Below are 27,165 nucleotides of genomic sequence, written 5' to 3' on the forward strand. Positions count from 1 at the left end.
GCTTCAGTATTTCAGTCAGAGCCTGGTTAGATGCTATGTAAGTTATCTCTCCATTCACATTAAATTCAGGAACATATACTTTTATTTCTCCTGAAAAATAAGTATGTACATATTAAAAAGTACAAATTTAAAGAAAAAATTAATGTATTGTATTGATCACATACTCACCTTCTAGACAATGAATTGCAAATTGAATTTGACCGTACCATTTGTAACTGCTTGCTAACAGCTTGCCTTTGATTGGATAGCTACTCTGCGACAAAATTGGCTGCTTTAAATTTACATTTTCTTTCACATTAATTTCAATTTGCTGTGCCCTAATGTGTTGTTGTCTGGCAGAGAAAAGTGGAATGAACACCTGAAACAACAAAGGAAACCTTTCAGAGCCTGAATCTAGTACTCTTCTCAGACAGCAGAATTAAAGCTCCTTTTGAGAATCCAAAACTTTCCACTGTACAGTATAGTCACAGGAAACAGAAGCCTATCCCAGTAGCATAGGGTGCAGTGGCAAGCCTTGGAGAGAACACCCGTCCATTATATTGCTATTCACATTTACACTCATCAAGACAATAGAGAATTGTCACCTAAGCTAATATGCATATCTTTGAGATGGTTGAGGAAATCAAAAAAAAAAACTACAGAAAATTCAAGCATGGGAAGAATGAACAAGTTAAACATTTGAGATTCCTACAGTCATCAGGAATAAGTGCTAATCAATGTGTAACCATGGAGCACTACAAAAAAACAGGAATGGCAATAAATAAACCTGCAATATTGTGGAGCTAAAAATAATGCAAAGTAATGAAAAATACATTAAAATGCACTTTCAGCTTCTCCTGGTATCTGCCTATGTGTTATCCATGTTATTTTATTTAAACTTGAATTTATTGAACTGATCTATTGTATATTTGATGCTGGAATTTAGTTTCCTCTGCAAGTTGCATTGCTACTGTACACTAAAGTAAAGATTGATTAATAAATTATGGAAACACCACAAAAAAAAGAATATATCTTCATTTGTCAAATTTCTTTAAAGTGTTTAGGGTAAATTAAACTATTAGCTTTGGTTTTATTCTCTACTGCTTTTGAAACAATTCTGCAACAAAATAAAGGCAGCCCAATTAACTGACATTATAATAGCACAATATTACTGAAAGTTACACTAAAGATCATTGTGGGAATTTAATAGAAAATAATAGATGGATTTAGTAAAGCACACTTCATCTAAAATAAATGAACAGATTGCATAGCTCAGCATTCTTCTTTCCAGGTAACAATAAAGCAATGGTTTTGTGATTTAGAATAATCTAGTAAGAGGTAAGTTTTTTGCACCATAGCACAATATGTAGATGCCAAAAGCACCACATGTAACAGAAGTAAACCACTCACAAATTACGTTTGAGAATTCACAAAACATATACAGTACATAGGGCTAAAGGTTGTTAACCAATAAAGAAAAACTCTGTTATAATGTTAATTTAATTTCCTCATATTTATTTATCTTTACTGTGTGCTTATGTATTTAAATGTTATATGGTTTTTGTATCTCTACTTTGTAAAGAGTGCAATGAAAATATCAAAATATCAGTTATCATGATTATGCTGCAACAAATTCCTTTCCTACTTACAAAGGTCAGAAGGTTGTTGAGGATCATAAGTAAATCATTGTTCATGTAACCCATCTCTGTAAACTTTGGCAGAACTTCTTCCATATCTTCAGAACAGCAGACAGGATTGATAGCGTCTGGGATTAAAACAAGACTTGGTAGAAATATATATTTATACATTTTATAAATTTATATTTCAATGGGCAAAAAAAGAAAACATTGTGACTCTCACTATATAATACTTTCAGTTCTTATTCCCTCCATCCATCCATTTTCCAACCCGTTGAATCCGAACACAGGGTCACAGGGAATTCTTATTCTAATTTACTAATTCATTCATTTTTTTTCTTATGCCTATTGATTTTGACCTTTTGTTCTATGTTGCTTAAATTATTAAATACATCTATTCGTTCTCTATCAAACTCCTTTCATCCTGTTCAGAGATGCAGGGACTGGAGTTTCTCCAGATGTGTGCCATGGGCTGGAAATTGAAAGGAGGATGGATCAAGCTTTTGTTTACATGTCTATGATAAGAAATAGAATAAGTCTGCATGAAAGATAAGAAAAATAATAATAAGTGTAATAGAAAATAAGAAAAGGTTTAAATCAGAAGACAATGACCAAGCTAATATTATAGCTCACCAATTTCTACTCACAGTACCGTATTTAAAACATGTCAGGCGAAGAACTGTACGTCTCAACAGTTCTACATTCAATTATATACAGTTTTTTTATTTGTTCACAATTTGTTTTGGATGATTAGATTCTCCCCTTCAGTAATAATCCCTAACTTCCAGGAATTGGCCCTTACCTGGACTTTATGCAGTAACGTTTCAGGTTTCTAGTACTGCAGACCAAAGCTTTACCCAGTATTCAGCTGTAGCTTCATTGGTGTGTTATACTGTCTAAATGTAAGCCCTCCTGACTTGTATTCTACACAGAATGTTCTATAACACAACATCATGGCATTTTTAATCTGTTGTATCTGAATGTGGCTAGTGAGGAGTTCACTGGGACTTTTACACTACACCTAACATTCTGAGGAGGTGTGCTTTCTAGCTTTATTAGGTAATTATGAATAGTATCTTACTTCTTATGTTAATAGTTTTAAATATGTTTAAATTTCACTTGTCACATATAAACGGAGATGTGAATTCTGCACAGATTTTTTAGGATAGTGTATCTGCCAATTCACCTATTTAGTTGACACAGCAACTGACCTGTTTATTACATGCTTATTTAAATAATTTATATTATTATTTACAAATTTAATCTTATTTTGATACTGATGTTTTGTAATGTATATCATCCACCTAGTGTATTTAAGTGGTGTAAAAACTGGCTTGGTACAGCTGAGTTTATTTAAAAAAACATGTAAATGTATTATTACCCAAACACTTTGAAGAGGTAGAAGCAGCACTATCCCACAACAAAATCACTGAACAAAAGGGAACAATAGGATAAGAAAAGTGCAACATCAGAAAGACAAAGTCCATATCCTACTAAATCTCACACATTTCAGAGACGGAAGAAACAAAAAAATAAAAATGGTTAGAGCAATTTCATATTAAACGAAGGGGTACTTAGCTAAACATACTGTATTGCAGTGCTTAATGTATTGAGGGTACAATGGAGTAAAAAACTGTACTTTGTTAGATATTTTCCCCACTGGAATTTTTGACCTTTATACAGATTTGCCTGTAAAGATTTTGTTGGTTATCCACCAATCAAACTATTTAGATATTAGATCCAGACTTGATTTTTATCTTAGCTGTTAAATGTTACTACTGTAAATCTCAGCATTCATTACATATTTGCAATAAAAACATCGGTGTTATTTCAGAATTACTACTGATTTTAAAGTTTCACTGGAGCTATAGTATACAGATTAATAGTTTAACTGTAAATTTGACACTAGTAATTTTGCTGTTCAGTTGCATAACAATCAGTTGAAAAATCATAAATACATTGTTGTAATCTATCCTTTAAATTGCTTTTCAGTCACTCTGTCAGAGGCAGATGTCTGCTTACAGAAAACAGTGACGAAGCTAGTCTCTGGTGAAACGGAAACAGCTGGTTTTCAGATTACACACTGAGAAGGATGCCACTCAAGTACTGACATCCCAGTTGGAGTTGTGCTGGGATCCTCTCCTGGCTGGGACACCAATGGCATGGAAGGACAGGGGAAGGCAGCTTGCTCATGGTATTGTCTTCCACGAACCGCTAGATGACAGCCCCCTAGGTTACAGTGCCACCAAAGATTCCCACAGGGTACACGGGGAAGTGTAGTTCATTGCCTCAGCCCTGTTGGGCTCCATGGGTGCCACCAGGAGGTGCTAGGAAGTCCTACTTTATCGGGCTTCAAACTGACCTGGAAGTGCTCCCGGGTCACAGCTTCAGGACACCGGAAATGCTCCCAGGGTTACATAAAAGGAGCAGCCCTGCTCCAATCAGGGAGCCAGAGCTGGGAGGAGAAGGACAAAGCTTGAGAGAGGTGCAGAGAACAAGGAGATGACAGAGAGAGAGAGAGAGAGAGAGAGAGAGAGAGAGAGAGAGAGAGAGAGAGAGAGAGAGAGAGAGAGGGAGAGAGAGAGAGAATTGTAATTGTAATGATGGCTGTGGTGTGGGAAATTCTTCCTGATACGAGTTTCACACAAATAAAACCCTTTATAATTGAAGAACTTGTGTCCAGGCTTGTTGTGTTGGGAGTTTAGGGAGCTGTTGCGACCCCTGGTGACCACAATACATAATATATTATGCTCACTGGCAACAATACTTTTTTCATTTGTGGTGGTATATGTGTATATGAGTCCTAATAAATTAAACTGCACAAATCAGTATGTAATCAGTGTGGACCTCAAATGGAGTTCAGTTTACAATAAAATTTTAGCAAGTTAGTGTACGCTGGTTTTCTTCTAACTTATTACCTGCATTGCCTATAAATAATACTGTATACTCAAAAGTTTGTTCCTACATTGCTAATTATGTCGACATAATTATAGTTTTTATTCATTGCCGTGAATGATTTTAAGGATGTATTATATTTAAAACGTGTAAGTGCATTTGAAATACTGAGGTGTCAGTGTCAGTGCAACATAATGCCCTTTGTATTTTAGTATATGCACCTGAGTCATGTGAAATGTCTTTTAAAAGAGTGAAAAATTAAATGAAGTGAAATCAATAATAGGAACAAAGTGAAACTTACCTCAGTAGAATAGATGAAGAAACACCTGATTTTGTTTATACTTTCATATTTGCTGAGCATCTCCTACACATTTGTACTCTATTCTTTTTTCCATAAAACAAATTCTGCAACTTTTTGTTTGTACATATTTCTAGAAATGTAATAAACATTATTATATACTTACCATTTCTATCCGTGAGAAAATAAATTGTTGGCAAGTCCTTACATTTCTCAGGAATGTGATTCTGGGAAACATAGAGCTTTATATGTTGAACCTTGTGGATTTCCGTTTTCTGCAGAGTAAGAAAATTAAGATGAATGGTATATTAACACAGGCTTTTAATTCAAAGAAATGTACTTTATCTAACATAAATGTAGATTGCATAGACCTGAGGCATTTTCCAAAAGGAATATTTGGAGCCAGCCAGTTCTTCTGACAGATAACGCAATGGTAAGCTACTCTGTAGGTTTTGGCTCCAATAAATTAATGGAAGACTCTGGTATACAAGGACACCAGTTTCTTTAGTCTCTTCCATCACTTCCAGTTAAATTTGGAGCCAATTATAAAATATTTTTAAAGATATAAATTTATGAATAGCTTCACTTAACAGAACAGCAACTGTTATGCTTGTATTTTAAGGAAAACATTAAATAGTTTACATTTAAATAAGCACATTCTGGACATCAACAACAATTAACACAGGACTTTCCAAATACATCAGTTACGTTAATGCTATTGCTATTATTATATTACACAGAACAAAAGTATTGAACTGTGGTTCTCAACCTGCTCAAATTGTCTGGAAATATTTGTACTTATTAATCCATCCATCCATCCATTATCCAACCCGCTATATCCTAACTACAGGGTCACAGGGGTCTGCTGGAGCCAATCCCAGCTGACACAGGGCACAAGGCAGGAAACAAACCCCGGGCAGGGCACCAGCCCACCGCAGGGCACACACACAGCCACTCACCAAGCACACACTAGGGACAATTTTGGATGCACCTAACCTGCATGTCTTTGGACTGTGGGAGGAAACCAGAGCACCCGGAGGAAACCCATGCAGACACAAGGAGAACATGCAAACTCCACGCAGGGAGGACCCAGGAAGCGAACCCGGGTCTCCAAACTGCGAGGCAGCAGTGCTACCCACTGCGACTTATTAATAATTTAACAAAAATGTGTTTGGTATGTTGTGTTGCATAGGACTAGGAATTTGACATTTAGATAATGTGACACAAATAATGTTTTATGGATGTCTTGATATTGTTTGTTTTTCAGAACTGTGTCCCTTCAAGCCCAGCATATAAGGAATTTGGTTGCCTCTATTCTTCATGAAAATGTGAGATTCAACATTTTTCCCAGTCCTCATTAAAAACAGCACAGAATGAGTAACAGATATACAGATGTTATTTTTCTAATTTTTTTATCTGAAGTTATACATAAGCTATGTGTTATTTTTCTCCTTATTTTGATCTGAATCCATATGTAAACAGGCTTGAATTTCCACACAGGATGGGAGGGATCATGGCTATAGTTTTAAAATCCTATATGGTTTAACTCAAAGCAATCAAATCCTTCTGAGTGTTCAAGGAAATAAACTGTCATTATTAACACTTTAATCCATATATGGAATTGGTTTAGAAATAAAAAATACCCGTTTTGTGCCTGCTTTGATGGTGCGATGATGTGACTGATTAGCTCTCAGCTGCTGTCATTTGTATTAACTGTTTAAATTAGGAAGGTGAAATGATGGCAAGATAAATTGTCTTTTAACATAGCACCACTCTACTGGGAATTATGAAAATATGCAGAGGAGAAATGAACTGTGTTAAGGGAATGGACAGAATTGCATTTGCTTTCCAAAACATTGCTGTTAGATAGAACTTTATTCATCCCCAGGGGACAGTTGGCTTTTTACAGAAGCTCTTTAAATAAATAAATACATAAACAGGTAGATGCATAAAAATTGCTGTTGGTATAAAGGAGTCTCAGTAGTGTTTCTCAACACATTTCTGCTGAATAATTCATTGGCTGAAGGTACTTGGTGTTAATGTGTCAGAGAGAGGATGTGCAGCATTGTTCATAATGGCACCTGGTTTTGTTTTATTTCTCTCCTTTCCTACTACCTCCAGGGGTTCCAGATTGCGTCCTATAACTGGGCTTGCTTTTTAAATTAGCTTTTTGATTCAGTAGTCCTCACTTGAAGTGATGTTACCAGCCCAGCACACCACAGAAAATTGCACTGGCCATTACAGAGTTGTAGAAGATGTGATGTCAATTCCCACATTAAAGGAACGCAGTCTCCTAAGGAAAAAGAGCCTGCACTGCCCTTTCTTATATAGTTCCTCTGTGTTCTGAGACCAGTCTAATCTGTCATTAATCTGGACGCCCAAGTACTTGTAGGAGTGGACCACTTCTACATTCACTCCTTGAACAGTGACCGGACATTGAGGCTCTTTGGTGTGGAAAAAGTCAATAATCAGTTGCTGGGTTTTACTGATGTTAAGATGAAGACCATTCTTTTTGCACCAAGAAACAAAATGCTCCACCTGACTCCTATACTCTGTCTCACCCTACCTTATCAATACACCCAATAAATGCAGTGACTTGATGTTATATTTGTAGTCGGAGATGTGCAGAGTGAAGAGAAAAGGAGACAGGACTGTTCCTTGTGGTGATCCAGTGTTGCTCATTTCTGTATCAGAAACACAGTCCTCGAGTCTCACAAACTGTGGTCTGCCCGTCAGATAGTCCATTATCCAAAACACTATAGGCTCATCCACCTGCATATCTCTGAGTTTACTTCTTAACATGGATGCCTGGATGTTATTGAAGCCACTGGAGAAATCAAAACAACATAATCCTCACAGTGCTGCCAGCTTTGTCCAGGTGAGAATAAGCCTTGTGGAATAGATAGATAATTGCATTCTCCACTCCAATCTCTTTGTCCAATAGGCAAACTGTAGTGGGTCCAGGTCATCTACCACAAGAGGACTCATATAGTCCAGGACCAATCTCTCAAAGGTTTTCATGATATGAGATGTAAGTGCCATTGGTCTGTAGTCATTAGATGTGAGCAGTGACACGAGTCCCTCAGTATTGTCCCCATGTGGCTCTCACATCATTTCCCGGTCTGTCATTTGGAAGCAGTCATTTAAAGTCACTTCAGCCTCCATTGTCAACTTCCTGGTCATAATAGGTTGCCATCTAATAACATACTTGTAGCTGGGAATAAGATGAATCAGGTTGTGGTCAGATTTGCCTAAAGGAGCAAGAAGATTACACTGAAAGGCATCTTTAACATTTGAATACAGCAGGTCCAGCTTGTTATTTCCCCAAGTGGAAACAGTCACAAGCTGATATAAATTTGTCATTGTTCCTTCCAAATTCACACAGTTGAAGTCACCACATATTACAACTACAGGGTTGGAATGAGTCATCATTAAAGTGTTGATGACAGAATGAATGATTTCCATTGCTAGGTCTCCATTTAGGGAGGGAGCAATATAAACATTATAATTGGATGTTCTGTAGTATTAACTGTAATATGCCCCCATTTACACCATTCCTTATTCACAAAGATGACCAGTCCCCCTCCTGTCTTTTTGCACACTGCACTGGATCTCTGTCTGCTTTAATAAGATGAAATCCATCCATCATTTAAAACAGTCTCAAGTACATCAGGTTTAAGCCTTCTCTCCGTAAACATAAAATGCCACTGTATTTGTATGCACCATGACCTGCTATAAGCACAGACTGTTAACCCGTCTTCTTTGACAAGCCAGTGCCTGGGATTCCATGCATTACAGTTCATCAGTAAAGGTAAAATCCATTTATTCGATTTCCAGTGGCAACTATCTGTGACAAGCCAGAAGGCAGATCAATTCTAACTTTAAATAAGATAAGTAACTAGTAAATAAGTTAAAAAAAAAGAAAAACAGTGAGAAATACTGAGCTTCTGTAAAAAGGCCATGCATGCACAGCACCCAAAACCTCTAAAGTTCATGTTCTTTTCCTGTTGTTTAACTTTAATCTGTTTTTGTAATTTCTAGCATTATAATTGTATCTTATGATGCTATTTAGTATATTTAAAAGAAAAGTTGGTTATGTAAAAAACAGCTTGTTACTTGGCCACTGACAATTGAACCTTCATCTGATAATCCTTTTTTGTTTGCTAAGAATTACTTGAATGGTTGGATAATTAGCTTAAAGTGTAAAAGCTCTGCAGCATTGTAATGCCAGACTGATACTGTAATGCACCGACACAGTCATGCTGCACTGTTGGCTCAAATTTATGAAGTCAGAAGCATGAGCTAAGGCAGCTGATTTTAGAACCATGATTTTAATTTTATGAACTTTCCAATGTGGCAGAGCGCTTCTTACAGCCTACGTTCTTAGTTACACAAGCATGCCACACTGTAGTATCCTGACTCTAATGGCTAAAGAGACAAGAAATTTAATAATTGTAAAAAAGAAAAAGTTATCTTGGGAACAGAATGCCTGCATCACATCTCGATTAACTTTATCAGTAAAAGAGCAGATCAACAAGACAGGAAGAGTCCATCCATGAATTCTGTTGATTAAATGGCTGACACTTCAAGCAAAGCAAGGAACAGGCTTCCTAAAAAAGACTAAAAATTTAACAGTAGGTTAAATGATGTTTGCAGTTTATTTTTCTTCTGTTTTATGGCACTATTTATTTGATCTATAATTCATGAATAAATGTGTAACTTTTCTCCTGCCTGTTATGGTGCTCTGTCTAATTAGAGGTTGGGAACATGAGCTGATAGTGTGTTGTTGCGCCTTATTTGCTGAATTACAATACATTGCCAGAGTGGTTAAAGTATGGGACTATGGTATTCTGTTAAACTGTACAAAATAAAGAGTATAAAACGTTGGGATCGGGTCACCCTAGGACTCATCCACAACAAAACCAAAACACATGCATATTCGCCTGTATATAAAACAATGGGTTTGCATTCATCTTTCTACAGTTCCTCATTTAGACATCCATTTTATAACCAACATATCCAACTGAGGATTGCCAGGAGTGGAAGTCTGTCCTGGCTGCACTAGGAGAAAGAAAGGTGACCATGTTGGATGGGTTTATCACTACCCCATGCATACAGAGGATTTTCAAACATGTGTACCATAAGCATGCTCCACCTCACCTTTTATGGAGCTGCCTGACCTGCTTCACACACTGGGGATTTCACAACCCAGTCAGTAATCAAACTGAATTTGCACCCTGTCCCTGGCTGAGCACATGCGCAATTAGTGACCTGGCGCAACGGCTAATCAAAACAAACCTTGAAGAAGCCTTCCTCTCCCCCTCTCAGAGTCAAAAAACACTTTGGACCCTGTGAAATAATACTGATGAAACATACTGTATATCACTATTTACTAAGTCTGTCTTCTTGATGGAAGGAATAAAACTGCAAAGCACCTGTATAGATAGATCAAAAACAAAAAAGCTGTGTAGCATGACTTGAAAAAAATGCTGTACAGAACAGCCAATCTATACTCTAAACCTTTCGAACTCTCTCAGCACAAAGATTTTTTTTTTTTTTTACTTATTACTAGTTTGTGGCCATTTGTTGTATTTTATTTGTGGCTATAATTCCATCTACATTTTGTTGTTGTTTGAGCTAACATTTACAGCCACAATAATTGGTCAAGTATAGCTGCTTACCTGGCCCTCGGGGACAACTAAAATATTACAATTACAATGCACTCAAAACTAGTTCAGTTTCTCTTTCCCAATTGATTTCAATACATTTCAACAAGCTCTCAGACATTTTCTTGATTTTGCCAAAGTCACAACAAAGAAAACTCTGCAGAATTCACTCAGCACTATTCAGAAAACAGAATGAAAAAAATTGGATTTGCCCGTTGAAGGATTATGATCATCGTCAATAACCAAAAATTGTTATCCCTACTGCTGTTGAAGGTAAAATACTTACAGTAATGACTGGACTAATCTCTGCTTCAGAGTGCTCAAATGATATTCCCATCAGGAGTGAGGATAGAGCAGGAGCTGCTGCTGCTGAATATCTTTTGCTATCTGGGTCTGCAAATGTAAATTATTAAAAAGTGTCTTGAAAATTGTTATTATACTTAACCCAGCTTTTCAAACATCTAACAAAAACAAGAGCAATTCTAAACTTTACCTGAAATTGCTATTTTAGGACCATGCATTTCTTGAATAAGACAACATTCTTCACTGTCAAAGTCTGAAATGCTATCTGTTTCTTCTTTTTGGGTTTCACCATTGCTATGGAAGAAGCCTGACTCTTAAACAAGAGGACAGAGCATAAGGTAAATACGCTATTAACGATACTACAAAGTATAATGTTTTTATTATAAATCATAATGTTTAATAGTTAGTAAATCAAATGATGCAACTCAATTCCTTGTATGCCTGATCACCTGCATGTTATATTTTTTTATTTTAAATTCATTTTAAGTTGTGTCCTATACAAATATACATTTAGGTCATATTTTCTCATTGTGTATAAGGTGAGAGAGCAGGCTGTCCAAAAAGACACATTAGAAAAGTTGTTTTTATTAAAAAATGCTAAACCAGGAGAAGAAGTAGGAATATGAGAATTAGCAAAAGTCAGCAACCATAATTTGTTGTCAAATTTGTTCATAACCAGACTAAAAAATATAGTCACAAAGAAATTCTTCAGCAATATGTTCTTCATTCAAAAGCTTACATACCTGGATTAGCCTGCCACCAACTTAAAACAGTCAAAGCCCTTAATGGCATAGCCATGACAACTTTCGTATTAAATGGAAGCAACAACCTGCACTTCCATAAACAATGTGGCTGTGACCATGAAAACAGGACAAATGTTGAATGCTGTAACAAGTAAAATGGGACTAAAAGGAAGTCATTAAAAACATTGTGAAAATAAATTAATAATAAATCTTGAAAAAATCTAAATTAAACCTACAGGGGCTATAAAGATCTCAGAACATTAATAAAATAAAAAGCAGTGCATCAATTGATATTTAAGTTGTGCCATTAAATAAATACATTTTGCTTTCAGTGTAATCCTAACATATAAAATGTGAAAGTTTGATGTATTTTCTGTATCAAATTTCATCAACATAATTGCCTTGAATTCTCTTGATGAAATTTTACATCAGTAATAACTTGACTAAACTGGGAAGGTGAAGACAACGTTAACAGTTTTAAAAATGTCCACCCTTTTAATAACTTTTAACTTGCTAACTATATAAAAATAATATGTGTGTATTGTGTGTGTTAATTTCTTTAAATGCACATTGCTCAATTCTAGACTTGATGCTTTTTTGGAAGAGTTAAGGGACTGGCAAGCTTTATTGGGATAAGTGGCCTCTACTTGAATAGATTAATCTAATACTGTAACGTTCCAATACACTCAAAATTGTAAAGAAAACATTGTAAAGTTTAAAGTTCAGGAGCGATTCAGCTTTGTTCATACTGTAGACGCGATGTTTGTGAAATGTGTTGACGTCAATGTGTTTGTAAATGTTCAGTATTACACATGTATTATACTTGTATATTATATTGTAAGGGTATTAATAAAATATAATAAAGGAATGTTTGTGCTGTAATGTGCAATTTCATGCTTAGCTTTAAACTGAAGAAAAAGAAAACATTTTAATCTTTCTTCAAAAAGATTTGAGCTGTTTCCACATAATAAGAGCACATTTTCCCAGTACATTCCTTCCAATAGTACTACTACTACTAATAATAATAATACATTTTATTTTTATAGCGCCTTTCCCATGCTCAAGGCACTTACAGAATATAAGAAAGAACGGCAGGGTATACAGTATATAGCGTTGTACAAACCAGATAAATAAATAAAGAAGATTACAACAGTAAATTCAGAGAAAAAGCCTAACAGACAACATAACTGATGGTCTAGCACACATACATACAGGTTACATGAGTATCTTGACAGAGAAGTAAACTGAGAGAAGGGTAATAAAGTCAGGTAGAGCTAAAATCCTTCCTGAACAGATGAGTTTTGAGTTGTTTTTTAAAACAATTCATGGAGTCAGCTGACCTGATTAATTTCGGTAGGTCATTCCAGAGTCTGGGCGCTATACAGCTGAAGGCCCTGTCACCCATGGAGTGTAGATTAGTGTGGGGTACAACAAGATTGCCAGAATCAGAGGACCTTAGTGGGCGGGCAGGCACATAGTAATGGAGAAGGTCACTGATGTAGTTTGGCGCAAGGTTATTTAAGGCTTTGTAGATTATTAGTAGGATTTTATATTCGATTCTGTAAGACACAGGGAGCCAGTGAAGACGGAGCAGGATGGGTGTGATGTGCTTGCTGCTGCTGGTTCGAGTAAGGACTCTTGCAGCTGAGTTTTGAATAAGCTGGAGCTGTGATATAAGATTAGAAGGGGCACCTGCCAGTAAGGACTTACAATAATCCATGCGGAATGTGATAAAAAACATGGAAAAATTTCTCAGCATTAGAGAAGGAGAGGAAGGAGTGAACACAGGATATGTTACGGAGGTGAAAGTAAGAAAGTTTCTTAATGTGATTTATCTGGGAGGAATAAGAGAGGGAGGAATCAAAAATGACACCAAGATTCTTTGCAGTAGAGGCAGGTCTGATAAGATCACCGCCAAGATGGACTGGGAAGGAGCTCATTTTATTAAGTTGCATTTTAGTCCCAATTTGCAGGAGTTCAGTTTTGTTGCAATTTAATTTTAAAGAGTTCTGCTCCATCCAGGTTTTAATTTCACTAAGGCAGGTTGTGAGCTGAGAAAGCTCTGATGAAGTTCCACTTTTAACATTGAAGTAGAGTTGAGTATCATCTGCATAAAAATGATAACCCAGTCCATAGCTACGGATAATGTGGCAAAGGGGAAGCATATAAATACAGAGGAGAAGAGGGCCGAGGACAGAGCCCTGAGGAACTCCTTGTGTGACTGGCGCTGAGCTGGATCTGCTGTTGCCAAGGCTAACAAACTCTTGCCTATCAGTCAGATAGGACTTGAACCACTGGAGGGCAGTGCCAGAGATACCCAGCATGTTTTCCATTCTGGACAGTAGAATGTCATGTCTGACAGAGTCAAATGCTGCACTGAGGTCTAATAGAATTAATATGCTGGTTTGTCCAGAGTCTGCTGCCATAAGCAAATCATTGGTTACCCATAGCAGAGCAGTTTCACAGAGGGGCCGCACCCTGAAATCAGACTGAAAGGGTTCCATCAAGTTATTAGAGGTTAAGTAATTGGTGAGTTGGGAAGCTACAACACACTCGAGAACTTTTGACAGAAAAGGTAAGTGGGAAATAGGCCAGAAATTGTTAAGATTGTCAGCATCAAGACCAGACTTTTTTAACATTGGGGTTACAGAAGCAATTTTAAAAGTGAGGGATGAGTTTATTATTGTTGTAACAGTCGGGATTATGGCATGAAGGCAGGATTTAAGTAGTGTGGTGGGGATGGGGTCCAGTACACAAGTAGTCGGCCTCATCTTACAAAGCAGGTTATTAACAAACGCAGATGTGACTGGTGAGAACTTAGAGAAGGAGCTGGATGGAGTGGAAAAACAGGGAGAGATATAAACAGATGATGTATTTATGTTAGTTGAATTATTTAGATCTTTAATTTTGTTACTGAAAAAGTGGAGGAATTCCTCACAGACTTCAGTAGAAGAGGTAGTTGGGACAGATGCGGGTTCGAGTAGTTTATTAACTACAGAGAACAAAACCCTTGGGTTATCGTGGCCACTTTCTATTATTCTACCATAATGGGTGTTCTTGGCAGTAGTTAGTGCTTCTCTGTAAGCTTTTTGGTGGTCAGAGAAAGATTGAATATGAACAGTGAGGCCAGTCTTACATGACAGTCTCTCAAGGCGTCGGCCAGCTGCTTTCATACAGTAGATCACAGTTCTGAATTATACCAAGGAGCTGAACATTTAAAGGAAACCTCCTTATGTTTTAAAGGAGCTGTTTTATCTAATGCTGAATGAAGGGCTGAGTTATAGTGGTCAACAAGACTATCTAGTGTTGATGGAATAGCTGAAGACAGTAAAAGATCAGAAATGGATCCAGAAAGGATAGAGGGACAGATATTTTTAAGGTTTCTGTAAGAAATTTGTCGTTTACAGGTAAGAGGAGGGAAAGGCAGTGAAATAGTGAAAAGTACTGCTTTATGGTCAGAGAGTCCCAAATCAGTGCTGTAAATGTTGGCAACAAATAGTCCAGAAGTGCAGATCAGATCCAATATATGACCGCCAGAGTGGGTTGGAAAATCAACATGTTGTGTCAAGTCAAAGCAGTCCAGTAAGGACAGGAATTCATTTCTAAACAATATATAAACAATAAAGAAAGTTTCTCTTGTTTTTATGCTTATCATTTTAAGGACTGGCCAACAAACTAAAAACACATGGTGACAGGGTTTTTATTTTTTAATTTTCCAGGAATAATTCACAGATAAACACAAACTTAAAAAGACTTTAAAAAAAAAACCCATATTACAAAAAGTGCACTGCAAAAATCAGAATATTTCATTTTTGAAATGAAAGGTTTTGTTTTCCTATTGTACAAAAAGATCCATGTTTTTTCCATTACATATGTTTATGCAGGTTCGACAGAAATTTGTTCACTACCAGTTTAAAATAAACAAATATTGCTTTTCACATTAGATATGTCAAATATACATCAGTTGAAAATGTGAATTTTACTAAGGTAAAAAATGACAGTTAATTGTAAATAATTAAATAATTAATCATTCTGTTCAGCACAACAATGCAAGTGGTGGCCTTGAGGTTTAAATGTCTTGTGATACTTCTGTTAAGTATCTGTGGACTTTCAAGGAATGCCACTGAAGCCTATTGTCACTTAGATTTTTTAGCAGTGTTTTTGTACTTCATATTTTGTGTGAAGTGAATTTAAAGTGTTTTTTCATGTTTATTACCGAATTTTGTGCAAGAGCTAATGGTTTGTGATGGTAATTAAATTTCTATTGAAATTAATGGCATAACATTTATTAACGTATTGTTGGAGGTTGTCATTGAAACTTACTATGCAGTTTCACCTGACTTTTTGACACTGCTGAATTTTTTGAACATGAATACTAATTAAAAAGCTATCGCAGTCACCACACATGATGTATTAGCCTGATTAAAAGGGCCCAACAAGACGCTCACCCACTACCACCTGCACTTCAACTTCCTCCTCCCACATAGCTTTGAAGAAATAGAGCACAGACGGTGATTCCTCCAGGGAGGTCTCATTCAGGTAATAAAGTATCAGCTGCTCATTTTCACCATTGTCCCGGCTCAGAAGCTCCTCAAAGCAGGAAGGGCCAACATTGTGAAATGAACTGCAGACCCTCTGCTGCATCCACTTAACACGAGGGTCATTTGCTGACATTTTTACCCCGCCTTTCTTGTGCAGAATTTCTCTTCTCTGTAGACAGTTCACATTGCCTTGTTGCTATATGAACTACCATGAACAGCCATTGCGTGCTTATGTTCTGTTCTATTCCCAGAGATTGTTCACTGTTGATTTAAAAAGTACAGTGTATTCAAGTTGAGTGCCACTGTTTTTACTAAGACAGTAAAACAATATTTCTTATACAGAAAAATAATTTAGTATTTATTTAAGAAGCATATTGAACATTAATATACTGGCCATTGTATTTATCATTTAAATCAAATCATTTGTTCAGTACATCATTAATTATCTGCTTTATTAATGGATGTTTGATAATTATTTGTATTTTAATTTAGAAAAAACATAAGTTTTTTTAGTGGATGGTAACTTCTCTGTTCTGTTTCTGTTCTCTGTATCTGGTCTACTTCCAAAAAATGAGAGAGTCATCAGAGATACTGAAAAACTTGGAATCAAAGTATAAAAAGATTCTGTCGTCATATTAGATGGCCCAGCACAGACCTATACTAGAGTGCTCAGAGCACTATACAAAAAAAAATGAATTGAACATAAGACTCTGGGCCCTTGATACCTTCACTGAATTTGATTTGGCGGATTTGCAAACTTTTTATTATGTTTTATTACAATAAAGTATTTCTTAAATCTACTAAATGAAACTCAGGGATTTGGAAGATGTGACAGTTTGCTGTAAGACATGAACAAGCCCAGGAGTAAATAATGTTGCAGTGCACACTTACACAAATACACACATGGGGTCAGTTCTCCTAATCTTTGGAATGTGGAAGAAGAACTTCGAGAAAACCCCTGGCAGACAAAGAGGGGAAACATGCAAAATCCAAACAAATACTGACTGGATTGACTCCCTGAATGTTATTATAAGATAGATAGATAGATAGATAGATAGATAGATAGATAGATAGATAGATAGATAGATAGATAGATAGATAGATAGATAGATAGATAGATAGATAGATAGATAGATAGATAGATAGATAGATAGATAGATAGATAGATAGATAGATAGATAGATACTTTATTAATCCCCAAGGGGAAATTCACAATATTGTATGTATTGTGAAAGCATTCCTATGAATATGGACACTTTCTTCACTTGCTGGATTTTGCATTTTTTGTCCCACATGCTGCCCAGCCAGCAGTTCTGTGTATATGCTTGCATTTTAACAAAACATACAGAAATGTGCCAACTCTGCAGAAATTCAATGATCTTGTTAGTTCTTTTCTTTCTATTCTTTCTAAAAGTAAAGAACCTTGTTCACTGGCGAGTAAGCTATTCAGGGTGATGAATCTTTATAGGATAGCTCAGTATTGGTTATAAGAGTAAAGAGGTATTTCTGTATGAAACTAGATTTTCTATGAATTGCAATATCTGTCTGGTACCTTCTGCTCACTTTTACATTAGATTACAGAAAATGGATACATGGGTGAAAACAACAAAAAAAAGAAAACAAGTTTCAAAAGACACATTTTTGCAATTTTCTTTTGGAATATTTACAGTAAAAGTTTAGACCTTAAAGTATTTTCCATATTTCAAATTCAAAACTAATTGATATTTGCTTAGAAAAGGAATTTATTTTGTTTTATATGGTGGTTTTACTACAACGTAAAATACAACATCCCTGAATTAAAGGAAAAGTCCTTATAAAGCTATTTTAAAGTAGCTCATCAAGTATTAGCTTTATTTTGAAAAGACAATTTTACATCATATGAATTACGATCTGTGACATTTGAGCCATATGTTCGGTATTTTCCCACAGGGAAGAAAGTATTCAGTATTTGAAGGAAAATATTTTCCTGTTAGAGCACAGGTTTTGTCAGTTATTTTAAAAAGTTCATTCTGAGATATTTGAAAATTCATGAAGGTACAGAAATTAAGACTTATTTCATGTTACATTGAAAAGAAGAGACCTTTATTAAGATCTTTATTTATGTGAAGTTACAGTATGTTATTACATAAAATCACATTTTACCATGACTTTGTTAAACTTGCAGAACTGTTATATTAGGGTGAACGTACACCCAACAACATCTTTGCATATTAATTGAATATTGACAAAATTGAGTACAGCACTTCATTTCTGAATGCACCTGCATTTCTACAATGCCAGACGTTTAAGTTTAATTCCAGTGTTAATGTTAGAATGTTTATAACTAAAGGCAGTGTGGTGTAGGAAGGGACAGGTAGTTAAAACAAGCACTGTTCTTTATAGCCATTTAGAAACTATGATGTTGCTTTGTTTCAAAATAAGAGGTAAATACATGGAATGGTATGTGTTTTTATTCATTTTAGTTTAACTGTTTTACTTTTGGAAAATACAATAAAATAAGAGATGTCCTAACTAACCATTCTACTGTTTACTTACCTTGCCTAACTGTGAACACTTGATGCTTCACACAACTGGTTTGACTGCTAAGCACAACTCATCTTTAATAAAAGCCTGAAGTAAGCTCCACCCCCAGGGTCAAAGAAGACAACAACAATAACAAAGGAATTAACTGGGTGTGGCTTGTAACAAAATGACAAAATGAATACCAGGCTGTATGGATAGATAAGCAGAGATCTGAAAAAAATGATTGGATACTGACCTGTTAGTCTTATCACATCAACTTTTATAGATAAATATCTAAGATAATAACACCCTTAAACTCTGAAATCATTGGTTGGTTATTTTAAAAAAGTAACCAGGATTTCCTTCATTATTTATTCATATTGCACAATTATTATATTTTTATTATGACCTATCCATAAATATCTACTATATATTAAAACACTAAGGTCTTTGTGTCCAGCCCCTCAGTGCAACCTCTAAGGTCAGGATGGTTTTGTTGTTTATTTAGTTAGTTTGGCTTTGGTGAAAATGCGAGTGTGAGATGCACAAGAGGAGTAAAGGCACACACTGCTTTTATATATATATATATATATATATATATATATATATATATATATATATATATAGCAGATATATATTTTTAAATTATTCTATTACATGTCTTTGATAGGTACCATGGATATTCCTAAATATTCTTTTTGTGAAGAAATGTGAACAGTTTGTTAGTTGATCTGGCCCAATACATTTTCTATGATCATATCACTTTTGGTTAAACCACTAGACACAAATGAACATTCCCAACAATATTTATGTCAGTAGAGTGTTCATGCATTTGTAGTTTTGTGTTTCACAGAATTTGAGTAATTGTTGGAGACATTCCTTTTAAATAAGAGCTGAAAGCACTCCTGGAATGGTCCAAATGGACATCTTTTATTCATCACATCTCACCCTGCCATATGAACACCTCAGTTCACTAAATCAAATGCTAAATAATAATTGGGAGAGCTGTGATTAGGCTAATTCAAATAATGAAGTTGAGTAATTCATTCTACATGTTTTCACTGATACAGATAAAGAGAGTAGAATAGTCACGTCTGACCATATACCTTGTTTGGGTAGGAAATATCATGTATGGATAATACAGCTAATGAAAAACTAAAACACTTTTAAGAAAGAAAACTCATTATATGATCTCATCATCTCCATCTTGGAAAGTCTTTGGTACATTACAAAGATCAAGCATAGGAAAATTCCCTTAAACGATAAAAAATTATTTTAGATCTTTCACAGAGTGTGAGTTTTCTGAAAAATTTCAGTCTACAGTCAAAGCGACAAAAAAATCAGCCTCCATTAAGTTGACAAAACACAACAAAAAAGGTAAAAATGAGACTGAGCCCTAAGAAAAATCTCTAGAATATCTTAATTATTACTTCCATCCATTAGATGGCAGCAAAAATCCTATAATATACTATTGTTTTTCTTGTTTGCTTACACAGTGTTTCCACATGCTGGCACTTATTTTGCAAAATCCCAACCTCAGATGACTTTTGTCTGTCTGTGAGTTCCTAAAACAGTACACACATTTACTGCTGTTTACCCTTATTACAAACTACTTTCACACTTTCTCCACTCAGCCTCACATAGTTCTCAGTCCTTAAATATAAGTCTCATAGTGTAGCAATTCAACCTGAGAGAGAAAAGGCAGAAGAAATTCCAAAGGGGATGATGAGACCTAGTAGGTTTTTGGTGGTGCGGTGTACACTGGAAGAGTTTAAAATGAGGAGCAATGAACAGCATGGTAGGTCGGACCCAACAAGGGGAAGAAGACAGCCTGTGTTGTGCGAAGACTCGACAGGACAGGACAGCAATCATCCAAGGCCTAACAATGGGAGTTGGACATAGGGTCATTTTCTTAAAGATCTAATAAAAGATCCTTTCAAGGATCATTATATAGCTGGATGTCTGAGTCCAGCTTCTTCTGCATCTTGGGTTGTTACACTGGTTGCAATGGTTTGGATTGCATTATCCAACAAACCGAGATAGTAAGCTTGATTTAGGGACCCAGAGCCTCTTCATAGCCACCTGCCAAAGCAGAATAAGAAGGGTACAGCATTAATTTAAATATGAGCTATTTCAGTGAAGGGGATCCCAAATTAAAACAATGAAAAATTAACTAACTATAGTAAGAGCTGTCATATCATGGGTGCAATCGCATGCGGACATGGGTCTACCACATGATTTAATAGAGGCCTTGCAGAGGAGTGGTATAACATGCAATTGGAATGTTCCCGCATCAGCCACAATTGGAGGATAGGAGCTGCATCAAGCAAGATTGGATAAAAGTAACACTCCCCAGTATAAATGGCACTTCCTGACTACAGGGGTCATCTTTCTTTCTATGTTTCGATCGAATAGAGAGATCAAGGTAATAATATTGCAGAGCATTCATTTATGCAGTGCTTGTGCCTATTTGTGTATATATTTTTCTTTTCACTTTATTTTAGATATCTCCTAGTCATTGTGAAGGTTTGGTGCAGGTATGTATATAGGTAGTGTGAGGAGTTTTGCCTGCCCTAGCAACAGGGAAGAAATGGACTCCAACCACAGCTGTGCTGGATGCTAAATCTACCCTCTGGCACCAAGATATAATAGGCCACATCCATCAAGGCAGAGAAGACTTTGTTCTGGGAATAAAAAATACCTACCTGGCAGAAGTCAACCCTGAATGAACACCATGGTATTAGAGGAGGTGCACCTACAGGAAAAAGTAGCAAGGTTGCTGGACAAATTGGGAGGGTGTTGAAACTCATAATGGACGAACTATGGAACATGGAGTCAAATAGCCTGAGTTTTATCATCAAGGCCACATATGACGTCCTGTCCTCTCCCATAAACTTAAGTCTCTAGCTGGAAGAAGATCTGGCTTGTCCATTGTGTACAGCCCCAGCAACCCTCAAGCACATCTTGGTCGGATGCAAGACCAGTCTAACAAAAGGTAGATTCACTTGGTGACACAAGTATCCGAACTTGAATGCAAGCAAGTAGCCATCAATGCCCTACCTCTCAACAACCAGGCAGCTCCTCAATATCCTCTATCCTTCATTTGGGAAGGGGAAAAACTGAAGATTAACACCTTATCTCACAAGCCAGAACCACTGAATGCAGCCATTAGGAATTAGGGTAGAGACCCATTTTCCCATTGGAAATTGCAACAACTACCCTGCAACCAAACCTGGTCCTCTGGTCCATCTCTAGTAAACATGCCTATGTCATCAAGCTAACAGTCCCATGAGAGGATGCGGTCAATGAAACTCATGAACATAAGAGGCTGCTTTATTTCAACCTAGCTGTGGAAGCAGAGGACAGAGGATGGAATATGAAAGTACACCCAGTAGAAGTAGGATGCAGGGGCTTTGTAGCAAGTTCCACAGCAAATGTCCTCAGGGAAGTAGGTGTCATAGAGCAGGCCCACAGAAAAGCAATCGAAGAACTGGCCAACACTGCTGAAAGGAGCAACCACTGGCTGTGGCTAAAAAGGAAAGATACTGCTTGGGCTGCCAAGGTAACCAACTGGCCATGAGACACACACCCAGGTCTGATCAGCCTGGGGTGGGCCTGCAACTGCAGAGGGTGTCTTGTGATAAAAGGCTAAAACACCCAATGATGTAGAGGTGCACTTCTAAAGATGTGTTCTTGTGGTGACATCACCCAGTGGCCAACTGTAAACAACCCCTGACAAAGACAATTGTGGTGTAGAAATAATATACACTGTAACATCCGGTACTTCATTTGAAATTTGATTTGAGTTTTGGTGCACTTTTTGTATATACATTTGATTCTTCTTTTTGTACATATTTTTGTGCAGTATTTTTGATACTGTAAATTTTTTGTGCTTTAAGGAGCAACTTCCTGAACAGTATATTAATAGACAAAGACTACCTTTTTCTTGATTTGGGGTCATTGGATTTCATTGTAATTACTGTAAATAATCACCATTTCTTTCTTTATTGATTTTTCTGTGTCAATGCCTTTGGACTATGTTACAAAGTCTGCATGACACTGTTTTGTCCCAGCACCTGCAAATAAACTACACCTTTGTCTTGAAACCCAATATTTTTATCTGTGGCTCTGTGTCTTAAATCTCTCCTTCTGGTCCTCTTCTGTTCCAAACGATAGAGATGCCAATTGTGTAGTTTGGTGTCCACAATCCCACTACATGGGGAGTCACAGGAACCTGACCTACATATGGAGACAAGGCTGAAGGCTGGCCAATACAATGGAACAGGCTCATGGAAATGTTTGTGAAATAGATTTGAACTAATCACTGCTTCAGATAGATGGATATTGAAACAACATACAATGCAATTCATAACAGCACTGGAAAGAGAAGCCATTAACATTTTACAGAATTTTTCCCTCAGGGACATCATGGAATAGAGCATGATTTTGGCCAATATTAATCATCACAGTCTAACACCAAGTCAGTTAAGTTTCAGGGACATCAATCTGTCCAGGAAGCATAAGCGATTGTGACTCAAGTTCACCTGCTTTGGTGCAAATGAAAGTGACAATAGTTGCACTGCAGAGGCAACAGCAAGACAACCCAGAGAAAGGGAATGGTGGTGGTGGGCACAGACAATTGCTATCTCCTTATTCTTCCTGTCGGATTCTTCTGTAGTTTTGCATTTTGCTAGTGTCCTTGTCACTACTGGTAACATGAGGTGGTACCTGCAACCATTTCAGATTGTACAGATATTCCAGCTCCTCCAGGATGACACATCTATACATGCCATCACAAGAAGGCACAGTCTCAAGAGCATGGAGGAGATACCAGGAGATAAATCATTACACAAAGAGGATTTTTGTGAGGAGGAACAGGAGGAGCACTACAAAATGACCTCCAGCTGGTTAGTGGTGGGCATGTTTCTGACCAAACTATCAGAAACAAACTCCATTGGAGTGACATGAAGGCCAGACATCCTCTAGTGGAACCTGTGCTTCCTGCCCATCACCGTGCCCCTCAATTGGCATTCGCCAGAGGATACCACAAATGGCAGCTCCAACATTAGCACCCCATTCTCTTCACAGATTATAGCAGGTTCACATGGAGCACATGTGACAGACGTGAAGAAGTCTGGAGACCCCATGGTGAATGTTATGTAGCCAGCAGCATCATCCAGAATGACTGGTTTGGCGGTGGGTCAGTGATGGTGTGGGGAGGCAAATCCTTGGTGGGTTGTACAGACCTCCATATGCTAGGCAACAGTATGCTGACTGCTGTTAGGTTCCGGGGTGAAATCCTCAGGAACCATTGTCAGATCTTACACTGATGTAGTGGACCCTGGGTTCCTCCTGGTGCAGGACAATGCCCGGCCTCATGTGGCCAGAGTGTAGGCAGTTCCTGGATGATGAAGGCATTGATACCACTGACTGATCTGCATGTTCCCCAGACCTGAATCCAATTGAGAGCCTCTGAGATGTTATGTATTGGTGCATCCAACTCCGCCAAGTGGCATTACGCACTGTACAGGAGCTCACTGATGCCCTCATCCAGGTATTAGAGGGGATCCCCCAGGACACCATTCGTTGTCTCATTGGGCACATGCCTAGATTTTGACAGGAGTACATAGAAACATGTGGGGGCCATACAAACTACTGAGTCACATTATGAATTGCCATGCTGAAATTCATGCAAGTTGGATCAGCCTGTGATTTCAATTTTTGACCCTGATTTTTGGTGGGATTTTGAATCCAGCCCTCAATGGGTTGGTGATTTTGGTTATCATGGACTGTTGTTACATCATTTTGTTCTGAATGAATTATACTGAATTACTCAATAAAAATGTTCAACTTGAATATCCATCAAAAGCCGATGTGTGATTTAAGTGTTCCCTTAATTTTTTTGAGCAGTGTGTATAAGTATACAGAGTAAATATTTTCTCAGGTGTCATAATATACATTTCTTCCAAATACCATAATTACTGTTTTGATGAGTAAAAGAGTATTGTTGTGTGTCAGTAAATGATGAAAAATTATTATTTAGTCAGTCAATCATTTTCCAACCCACTATATCCTAACACAAGGTCACAGGGGTCTGCTGGACCCAATCCCAGCCAGCACAGGGCACAAGGCAGGAACAAACTCCGGGCAGGGTGCCAGCCCACCGCAGGACACACACACACACACACCCACACACCAAGCACACACCAGGGACAATTTAGGATCGCCAATGCACCTAACCTGCATGTCTTTGGACTGTGGGAGGAAACCGGAGCACCTGGAGGAAACCCACACAGACATGGGGAGAACATGCAAACTCCACACAGGGAGAACCCGGGAAACGAACCCAGGTCTCCTTATGGAGGTCTGCGAGGCAGCAGCGCTACCACTGCACCACCATTTTTTAAAATTTATTTATTTTTTAATCTGGCTGCTCAAAGTGCTCCAAGGCATCAAACTTTGGAGAGTCTTTCCATTTGCATGAATGTGTAGGGTGACATACCTGAAATCCTGTTTGGAGACATTTTAGGTAGCAAACTCATTTTCTCTTTGTTCTGACAGAAGCTCAATATCGTCATGTGACAATGCAAAACTGCATCATTACCAATATCCACATTTCCACATTATAGAGTATTACTTTTCTCGTGAGTGACAGTCGGTACTTGATAACATCCATCCATCCATCCATTTTCCAACCCGCTATATTCCAAACTACAGGGTCACGGGGGTCTGCTGGAGCCAATCCCAGCCAACACAGGGCACAAGGCAGGAACCAATCCCAGGCAGGGTGCCAACCCACCGCAGGACACACACAAACACACCCACACACCAAGCACACACTAGGGCCAATTTAGAATCACCAATCCACCTAACCTGCATGTCTTTGGACTGTGGGAGGAAACCGGAGCACCCGGAGGAAACCCACGCAGACACGGGGAGAACATGCAAACTCCACGCAGGGAGGACCTGGGAAGCGAACACAGGTCCCCAGATCTCCAACTGCGAGGCAGCAGCGCTACCCACTGCGCCACCGTGCCGCCACTTGATAACATCCTATAAGGAAAATTAATGATTCTCTGTTTGAATCAATTATTTTGCAGGCTATGCTGTAAAAGTAGTGGATAATATCAGACAATGCAGTCCAGTCTATATGATTTTCTGTGAGGTTTAGCCTTTTATTCCTTGATGTTATGCCTTCCTTGATATGTATCACTTTGTTCTGATAGCTCAATATCTTCATGTGAAAGTGTAGAATCTTAGTTATCAACAATATACACATTTCTTACTCTGTTTTTTTTTTGTTTTTGACATGAACGTAGGCTGGCACTTTATGTTGGCATATATGAAACTTTACTGTTCAGGTAATTTTCTAACTGATACACAAGCAGCAGCGCTAAATTACACATTCAGTGTTTTATAGCCTTGCAACACACAGTGGTATATTCAAGTATAACTGAATGCCCTGTTGATCCGTAATGGTGAAAACACTGCTACAACATATAAATACATTTTAAAAAATGAAACAGAATGACAGGACAAGTTATACAGTCAATCACTCAACAAATAAATAAATAAATATTGTGCATAATTTTCAAAATTAACATACAGAGTATGATGTCAGGAGGAAGCATTGAATTTCCTGATAGCAGCATGCAGAAATGATCCCCTGAGCCACTTCTCAGCACACCATGGTGGAATGAGCCTGTAGCTACAAATGCTCCGTAAGATCACCTCCTGGTAGGAAGGGTGGGGATTATTCATGATGGCATCCAATTTTGGTATCATCCCTTTTCCACAGCAACTTCCAGTGTGTCCAGGATTAGCCCTGTGATGTCTGATAAGTTTGTTCAGGCATTGTGCTTCTTTTGAGCTCAAGCTGCCTCCCCAGGAGCCAGCATCATAGAACACAACACTGGCTACTCTGACTGATGAAACATTTCCATCAGCTTGCTGCACACATCAAAAGACCTGTGTCTCCTTAGGAAGTACACTCTGTTCTGGCACTTCTTGTACAGAGCCACTGTGTTGTCAGACCCGACCAGTTTGTTGTTCATGTGAACCCCCAGGTATTGTAGCTCTGCACTATTTCTTTGTGCTCCGTCTGAATGGTGACTGGTCTCAGAAGCTTCTTGGTGCGCCAGAAGTCCACCACCAGCTCTTTTGTCTTGCTGATGTTGAGTTGCTGGTTGCTGTCCCTGCAGTATAAGACAAAGTCCTTCACAACCATTCTGTGCTCTGACTCATTTCTATTATTAATACAGCCTATGATGGAGGAATCATCTGAAAATGTCTGTAGATGACAAGCACTGGTCTTGTACTGGAAGTCTGTTGCATATAGGTTGAACAAGAAGGATGACAGGACATTTACTTGAGGTGCTCCAGTATTACACACCACCATTTCTGACATACAGTCCCTCAGCATCACAAACTACTGTCTGTTGGTCAGGTAGTCCACAATCCAGGAGATTGTGGGGGCATCAAGATGCAAAGCCATTAGCTTTTTCCCCAGTTGATGAGGAAGAATGGTGTTAAAGGCACTGGACAAAACAAAGAATATTATTCCAACTGTGATGACAGCTTTGTCCAAGTGGGAGTAGGATC

General features: G+C 37.6%; 1 long non-coding RNA gene across 1 annotated transcript; it reads right to left on the reverse strand.

Annotated features, from left to right (window-relative positions):
- Positions 1 to 179: 179 nt before the first annotated feature.
- On the reverse strand, positions 180 to 26,266 carry LOC127529205 (uncharacterized). The gene is made up of 4 exons (XR_007935895.1): positions 26,171 to 26,266; positions 4,976 to 5,084; positions 1,629 to 1,744; positions 180 to 358 (listed from the first exon to the last, which is right to left on the reverse strand). It is a non-coding gene; the product is annotated as an uncharacterized LOC127529205 (long non-coding RNA).
- Between the last annotated feature and the right edge of the window lie 899 nt (positions 26,267 to 27,165).

Source organism: Erpetoichthys calabaricus, chromosome 1 (assembly GCF_900747795.2).
Source record: "Erpetoichthys calabaricus chromosome 1, fErpCal1.3, whole genome shotgun sequence".
Lineage (NCBI taxonomy): Eukaryota > Metazoa > Chordata > Cladistia > Polypteriformes > Polypteridae > Erpetoichthys > Erpetoichthys calabaricus.